We start from the raw sequence: 9044 nt of genomic DNA on the forward strand, positions 1-9044 counted from the left end.
TCCACAAATTCAAAACACAGGATTAACCAATGAAGAAGGGGCAAATATGGAACCGATTATATGAACACTGGTTTATTTATTTTCATCTCTACCTCTCAAGCTTGTCCTATAAAAATTGTTCAACTACACAAAGCAAACTTTTTCTCTGTGAATCAAAATGACTCGAAGACTCTTGTAGCAATCATAGAACATTTCAGGAATGATATGTACACATTTTATATGTGTACTCTTGTAGTCTGCTTACTTTGAGGGGACCAAACATTCACTGGTTTGCCACAGTCCAATCTTTATAAGCATATGGGAATGATTATAAAAGACTTCCAAAATTTCACATTACCTACTCTCCCAGTTGATGACATATCCTAGGTAAAGGCTCAATTGTTGGTGGGTACAACTCACTTCCTCTTAAGGCATTTATCTGGACAATAATACCTGCTGTATTAGTAGCATCTGAGATATTCTTTATCTGAGAATAACCCTTATCTGTGGGTCTCAGGAATTGTTCCTACATGTTGAAACATCTTATTGTTTAATTTTATGATACACAAATGTATTTTGAGTCTTGGTTTTTGATTTATTATCTTTTTGTAATGTTCTCCCATTGTTGTAATTCTTGTCGAGTGGTTATAATCCATTTTACTCTTAAAAATTACATCTCATTTCACATTTTAATTCACTAACCAACAGTGAATATAGGACAACTGTTGAACATATACAGAAAGCCACTTGTACACATGGAGTAGGAGGACGGAAGCCTTAGAAGTGAGGTCTTTAGGATGAAAGAGAACTCAATAGAATGTTTAACAGACAAACGTGAAAATAAGATATGTCAAATTGTGTCAAATAAAAAGGTAATTATGTGTAGTTAGACACTTGGAAGGAAGGTTATGGCCAACCTAGATAGCATATTTAAAAGCAGAGACTTTACTTTGCCAACAAAGGTCCATCTAGTCAAGGCTATGGTTTTTCCAGTGGTCATGTATGGATGTGAGAGTTGGACGGTGAAGAAAGCTGAGCGCCAAAGAACTGATGCTTTTGAACTGTGGTGTTGGAGAAGACTCTTGAGAGTCCCTTGGACTGCAAGAAGATCCAACCAGTCCATCCTGAAGGAGATCAGTCCTGGGTGTTCATTGGAAGGACTGATGTTGAAGCTGAAACTCCAATACTTTGGCCACCTCATGCGAAGAGTTAACTCATTGGAAAAGACCCTAATGCTGGGAAGGATTGGGGGCAGGAGGAGAAGGGGATGACAGAGGATGAGATGGTTGGATGGCATCACTAACTCAATGGACACGGGTTTGGGTAAACTCCGAGAGCTGGCGATGGACAGGGAGGCCTGGCGTGCTGCAATTTATGGGGTCGCAAAGAATCGGACACGACTGAGCGACTGAACTGAACTAAACTGAGACAATAAAAAAGCTGTTCAAGAAATAGTGTAATTGTATGGTACCACTTGTATTTGTTGAAGAAGGAAATGGCACCCCACTCCAGTATTCTTGCCTGGAAAGTTCCATAGACAGAGGAGCCTGGCGGGCTACAGTCCATGGTGTTGCAAAAGAGTTGGATACGACTGAGTGATGGAGCTAATTTCTTTAAAATGTTCAAAGTCTCCCACCTGTGCATTTAAAATACAATTGATGTGTAACATAGGGAGCTGTACCCAGTGCTAGATGACAACCTAGAAGGGTAGGATGGGGGTGGGTGGGAGGAAGATTCAAGAGGAAGGGGACATATGTATACTTATGACTGGTTAATGTTGTTGTATGGCAGAAATCAATTATCCCCCAATTAAAAATAAATTTAAAAAACACAGTTGAGGAAGCTTTTCAGAAGAAATCATAAGACACTAATTCTAGGGAAAATATCAAATGGCACAGATGGTAGATTATTATTATGAAAAGAGGCACAATGAAATGCTTCTACTTGCCAGACAAGTAGATTCAAGACTTTTCTTGATTCTCATTATTTCCTACAGTGTCTTCCTTGCATGTCTAAAACTTTAATTTCTTTTTAAATTAGGTATGACAGTCTTTTCCTTCTCCACATGACCTCTAGTTGTCTGGCATTACTAGATTGAAATAATTTTGACCTTCACTTATAAAACTTTGAAAGTATAGTGAACCGTTTTGACGTTGCCAATTCGACTGCTTTGCTTCCAGTTCTGACAATTTTTAAGCCTATAATTCCTGACTTCCAGGGGGACGTTTTACTTCCTTTTCTATAATATCTCTTGATTTCCTCTCTCCCTTCTTTCCTTTCTCCTTCCCTTCTTCTCCTTCCACTGTCTCCTTCTTCCTCCTCCTCTTTCATCTCTCTGATGGCTACTATTGGCAGACTTTATTTCAGAAAATCCTTGATTAGAAACTATTTTTCAGACTGTTTTCTAAGTCTGTGCTCTTCAGTCACTCTGAGATAAAAGCCAGACATTTATGTTCAAACCTCACTTGTTCCCTGGACAGTTTGCTCATATTTATTTTTAAATTAATCTTACATTTCACATGTCCTAAAGCTGAGTCCATTGGCACACTGATAAACAAATACTTCTCATACATTTATTTTTTCATCTGTGTTTCAAAACAAACTTGATTAAATATAGCTTGTGAGTAATAAGCTGACAAATGTTTTTCTCTTGAATCCTTCATTTGATTTATGGCTTTATCAACCATGCAGTCTTCCAAGCTGGAAAACTTTCTCATCTCTGTCCACTACATTGCTTGAATTGAGATTGTAATTGTGTCCTTTCTCTCTATCTTATGGACCATAATGAAACTTTTACTATTGTTTGCTTGAATGCTATTCTTGATTAATTGCTTGTCACTCATCTTGTATGTAAAAGTTAATTTATTCACTGCTTTATTATATTCCTCATAAAGCAAAATTGACATATCACTTCTTATAATTTCTCTTGGCTCAGTAATACTTAGTTAACTCTTAAATGTGCAATAAATATCTTCACTACTGGGCTCCTACCTTCACTCTAAATTAATATCCTTCTACTGTTCCCATTATACACCATTTTTGCCTCTCAAATGTCTCAAAAGTGAGAAATCATGATATCAAGAGCAAAGCTGTCTCAAATAATTTTTTATGGCATCTCATTTATTTCTTTGTAATAGCATTTAGTTGGGGGCAGGAGGTAAAGGGGATGACAGAGGATGAGATGGCTGGATGGCATCATCGACTCAATGGACATGAGTTTGGGTAAACTCCGGGAGCTGGTGATGGACAGGGAGGCCTGGCGTGCTGCGATTCATGGGGTTGCAAAGAGTCGGACACGACTGAGCGACTGAACTGAACTGAATAGCATTTAATAAGTTTCATTATAATTTATATGCTTTTATATCTCTCTATAATACTGGCCTGGATGTTCTTAGAAATTTGGGAGCTATGTTTCTTGTATTTCTATTCTCAATGCCCAGCATATCCCTGGAAACATAGTCAACACATTAGATATGTATTAACTCAATTATTTGTTAATTTTATTAATTAAAATAATAAATTTTGATTATTAAAAATTTTTAATTTTTTTTTACTGTATTCTTAAAAGCTTGTTTCACCTGCTGATTCCTTAGGGTATAAATAAAGGGGTTCAACAAAGGGCTAACTGAAGTCATGAGCAGAGATATTTCCTTGTCGAAATTCCCTCCTTTTTTTGGTGATGGGTTCATGTATAAAAAGATGCAGCTGCCATAAGAGAGCGATATGACAATCACGTGGGAGGAACAGGTGGCAAAAGCCTTTGACCTTTGCTGGGCAGAAGGAATCCTCAGAATGGTCTTGATAATATATGTATAAGAAAGTGTCACCAGCAAAAGAGTAACCACCAGAGTCAAAACAGCTAAGAAGATGACTATTAATTCTAAAAGGCTTGTGTCTGAGCAGGCAACCTCTAGGAGGGGTCTATAGTCACAGAAATATTGATTCAGAACATTGGAGGCACAGAAATCCATCTGGCTTATCAGGATAATTGGTGGCAAGATAGCCAGGGCTCCCCCTAGCCAGGAGCAGAACACAGATTGTATGCAGACTCTGCTGCTCATGATGGTCAGGTAATGCAGGGGTTTGCAGATGGCCACATAGTGGTCATAGGACCTAGAAGTCAGAGGGTAAAACTCTGTTGCCCCAAGAAGTATAGCAAAATTCTACTGAGTCAAGCAGCCAGCAAAGCTGATGACTTTATTTCCTGTTGTCAAGCTGGTCAGAAGCCTGGGAATAAAAATGGATGTGAAGGAAACTTCTAAGAAGGAGAAATTCTGGAGGAAGAAATACATGGGAATCTTGAGGTGAGGGTCCACCAGAGTGAGTACAATGATAGATTTCCTAAGATGCTTGGCAAGTAGGTGAGGAACAGAAAGATGAATATCACCACCTGGGTTCAGGTTGATTTGTGAGGCCCAACAGAATAAACTCAGTAAACGTGGTTCAGTTTTCATTGTTGACCTTCAGTAGATCTAAAGGGAAAATGGAAGGTCAGTGATGAAAACTGGAGTTTTTCAGGCTAGGAAAAATGAAGTTAATTGCAACCAACAGAATCAGGTCATATTATCAACTCTTCAACCAAATTGGCCCAAAGTGGCATCCCACTGGACTAGGGTTGGCTCATTGGAAGACCCAGGTTTCCTATGTAAGTGGCTTGATTCATAAAGCTCTTTTTTGGCAAGTGAATATTTTAATGGATCAATATTTTCACATTAAAACATGAATAAAATTGATTAAACACAAAGAATGATGTGCATTCACACAGGAACAATGTGCATTCACACAGGAATGATGTGCATAGAGAATTCATATAATGGAATGAAAACACCAAAACGTAAAATATTGTTCAATTAATAAAGCTTTTGTCATTTCTCCTGTTCCTGGGTTCTTAACACAGACATGTCACACAAGAACGACTCTTTCTGTACCTGTCCTTTCTTATAAAATATTCATAAATTTCCTACATTTAAATAATGTTATCTGATTTTAGTTCTCTATGTCTCTTTTATTTCTATGTTCTTGGTATAAATTTTTCTCTTTGTCCCTCTTTTCTCTTCTTTTTGTGTTCCCCTTCATACACTACCTGATACTTCATCATATATGTAGCTGACCCTCATCTCCTTCACAGTCTAGTTGCCTGATTTCCTCTTTAAAGTAACCTGTGGAAATTCTCCCAGTACAGGCAATGCTATAAACCCCAAATCCAAAGCTGTTTGCTTTTGCTACCTTCCTGAATTTTTTCTGGATGAATATTTATTTGGTCTTTAAGATTATGAGACTGTTTCAGAATGCTATCATTTTATACCATAAGTCTTTTCCTATGTCCGGGCTTCTGCCATCACTAAATTGTATTAATATGCATTAAGCCTTAGGCTTTCTGGGCTTCCCTGGTGACTCAGATGGTAAAGAATTAGACACGTGTACCCCAGTGTTCATCGCAGCACTGTTTATAATAGCCAGGACATGGAAGCAGCCTAGATGCCCATCAGCAGATGAATGGATAAGGAAGATGTGGTACATATACACAATGGAATATTACTCAGTCATTAAAAAGTATACATTTGAATCAGTTCTAATGAGGTGGATGAAACTGCAGCCTATTATACAGAGTGAAGTAAGCCAGAAAGAAAAACACCAATACAGTATACTAACACATATATATGGTATTTAGTCAATTGGTAAAGATAACCCTGTATGCGAGACATCAAAAGAGACACAGATAAATAGAACAGTATTATGGACTCTATGGGAGAGGACGAGGGCAGGATGATATGGGAGAATGACATGGAAGCATGTAAATTATCATATGTGAAACGAATCACCAGTCCAGGTTCAATGCATGATACAGGGTGCTCGGGGCTGGTGCACCGGGATGACCCGGAGGGATGGGATGGGGAAGGAGGTGGAAGGGGGGTTCTGGAAGGGGAAAACATGTACATCCATGGTGGATTCATGTCAATGTATGGCAAAACAAATACAATACTGTAAAGTTAAAAAATAGAAAATAAACTAATTGAAAAAAAAAAAAGAATTTGCCTGCAATGCAAGGGACCTGGGTTTGATCCCTAGGTCAGAAAGATCCCCTGGAGAAGGGAATGGCAACCCACGCTAATATTCTTGCCTGGAGAATTCCATGGACAGAGGAAACTGGCAGGCTACAGTCCATGGCGTTTGCAAAGAGTTGGACATGACTGAGTGACTAGCACTTTCACTTCTGAGTGACTAGCACTTTCACTTTTCACTTACACTTCATTGCCAGAGTCTTCTGGGCACTGATTTGGCATACAAATGGGGAGAGAGATATTGTGGCAGTCATAGGACATAGCTCCCAGAATGGATTTTGCTCAAAGTTTTGAAGACTGCTGAATGGTATCTAGGAATAGAGGTTGTTTATAAATCTCAAAAATATGTGTTTCCACTGTTCTTAGAGCACAGAAATAAGGAAACTGATGCCAGTATTATTGGTTATAGTTGTTCTTTGTAGATATATTGGTAGTCACTAAGGAAGGCAAATTTGATAGTTACATATTTTTGCACCTGTAGCCTTATCTGATTAAAAATATTCTTGTGGCAAAGGACATTTTAAGGGATCCTTTAATCAACCTGTATGGTTAGTTAGAAAAGTCATATACTTTCAGACATCACTGATACCCCATGGTGGCCATACATGAATACTGAGGGACCAGATAAAGTGAAACCTGAATCTGGTTTTCTCAGGTCTGGATCTTATTTCCCTGGTTGTACTCACCTGAAATTTTTAACAGTAGCTTTACATTTTCTTTCAGAATTTCGCAATGGTAAAATTTCATGGTCTATGTCCACTAATGATTACATCAGTGGTTTTGGAAACTAGAAACATAAAGGGCTTATACTGTTCACAGTTTGAATGATTGTGGTGGTTTGTTTACCTGGTTGATACTAAAAGATGAATCAAAGGTGAGATTCACATATGAGCCTACAAATAGCAAAAAATTAGCATAATTTATCTGTATTGTCTTGCCTTATCCTGCCATGCTCTTTCATGGAAGTACTCAACCTTATAAATAAGGCTTAACTAAATAGTAAGTGAATTATTTTCTCTATTGCTTCAAATAATTCAAATTAGATTAAGCCTCAGTTCTTGAGAGATAGAGTTCTACTTAACAGGGCAAAAGACCATACCAAAAATTGTAAAAAGTAGCAGTGATAGGATTAAAAAGGAGGACTGATCAGACTGAAAATACCTTAAATTTTCTGATCTGTGATAAATTATGTTGCTCTCCTTAGAAGCCAAGATATGGACTTCTTTGCAGATCCTGTGTTATTAACAGTGATCCAGGTTTTATCTGTTCCTTTCAGAGAATGCACATGGGGATCAATTACCCTAAGAAGCTAAAGGTGCCCTGTGGACTCAAGTTCAGAGGTGTTAATGAGCATCAATTGTTGACAATTTTGTGAGAAAGTTGTGGACACATATTTGAGAGAAGGGCCGAGGAGACTATGTTAAAAGTACAATGAGAGTATCAAATTATCACATTGTATATCTTAAAGTTACACAATATTATATGTCAGTTATATTTCAATATATTTGGGAAAAAAAGACAAAAAAAAAAAGTGCAGTGAGAGAGTCAGCTACAGCCTAAGAATCTGAGAGAGAAGATGAGAGTAATGAGGTGAGACCTTTGAAGATGGCTAGAAAAATTACCACTTGGTTATCACTGAAACATGCTACCACATTGGTGACACAATTTGAGGGTCATCGAAGAGCCCCACATTCTGAAAATAGTTTGTGAATTGTTTTTCTAAAATCAGCACAGTTAGGGGCTCTTTCATTTGTAGGAGTATGAGCGGCCCTGTACAGTACTTCTAAATTCATTGGAAATTAAGCCATCTCTCAAATTACGATTGTCATTCATCCACCACCTACCACCAAATATAGTCAAATATTATCTTATTTTCTGTCCATTTTTTCTTCTTGTTCATCATTTGATATTAAAATGAAGTACAAAGATTATACTCAAAAAGGAAAAAACATATGTGGTGAGAAACTTTATTTTGGATAAGTGTTTGTGTTCTCAGAGATTTCAAAAGATAAAAAAATCAGTGTCAATACTAACACCACGAACATTAATAGCAAGGCCAAGGAGAAAAATATGAATAACTGTGCGATTAAGTGATTTCTACTTCTTTTTAAGCAGGGGCTGAGTCTGTTACATGGATTAACTTCTTCAATTATCTCAGAAATCTTTTGAATCTGGACTTATTTGTATCTCCATTTACACATGAGAATATTTCAACAAATTAAATTTCTTACATTTACAGTTTTGTCACTTTATGGATCCTTAAACAATATAGTTTAGTGTTGCCTGTTTTCAACCTTTATAAAAATGGCATTACACTGTATATATTCCTTCATGTCTCACTTCTTTTATTCAGTTTTTTTTGTCTTTTTTTAAAAATTAGTTTATTTTCTATTTTTTAACTTTACAATATTGTATTTGTTTTGCCATACATTGACATGAATCCATCATGGGTGTTCAGATTTATGCATACAATTCATTTGTGTTGCTGCTGATAGCTGTGACTCATTCATTTGCATTATAATATTCCATTGTTTGAATCTGCCACCATTTATTCATTCATCTAGTTAGCAGAGATTTGTTTTTCATTTTGGAAAAATTATGAAATGTACAGTTCTACTGACACATGTATTCCATAAGTGGAGCTGCTGGGTTATTGGGTATGTATTATTTCAACTTTAATAGTAATGCTGAATTGATTTCAAAGTGGTTGAATTGTTTACAATATCCAATTGCTCTCTGCTCCATAGCTTCCTTACTTGGACTTCAGATTGTCAATGTTTACCTATCTGATTATGTGAAGTTGAACTCAAGTGATCTTAATTTGCTTTTTCCATGACTGTTAGTGTAGGTGAAGAATTTTCTATAGCAATATTTGCCATTTATATTTCTCTTTTTTGAAGTCCTTTTTCCAATCTCTTGCTCACTTCTTTTTCACTGGGCTATCTGTCTTTTCTCTATTGATATGTTGGAATTCTTTATGTATTCTGAATATAATTACTTTTT

At 36.8% G+C, this 9044-nt stretch overlaps 1 pseudogene; it reads right to left on the minus strand.

Annotated features, from left to right (window-relative positions):
* Positions 1-3518: 3518 nt before the first annotated feature.
* On the minus strand, positions 3519-8627 carry LOC145545680 (olfactory receptor 6C4-like; annotated as a pseudogene).
* Between the last annotated feature and the right edge of the window lie 417 nt (positions 8628-9044).

This window comes from Giraffa tippelskirchi, chromosome 4, assembly GCF_054371585.1.
Source record: "Giraffa tippelskirchi isolate mGirTip1 chromosome 4, T2T-mGirTip1v1.2.pri, whole genome shotgun sequence".
NCBI lineage: Eukaryota > Metazoa > Chordata > Mammalia > Artiodactyla > Giraffidae > Giraffa > Giraffa tippelskirchi.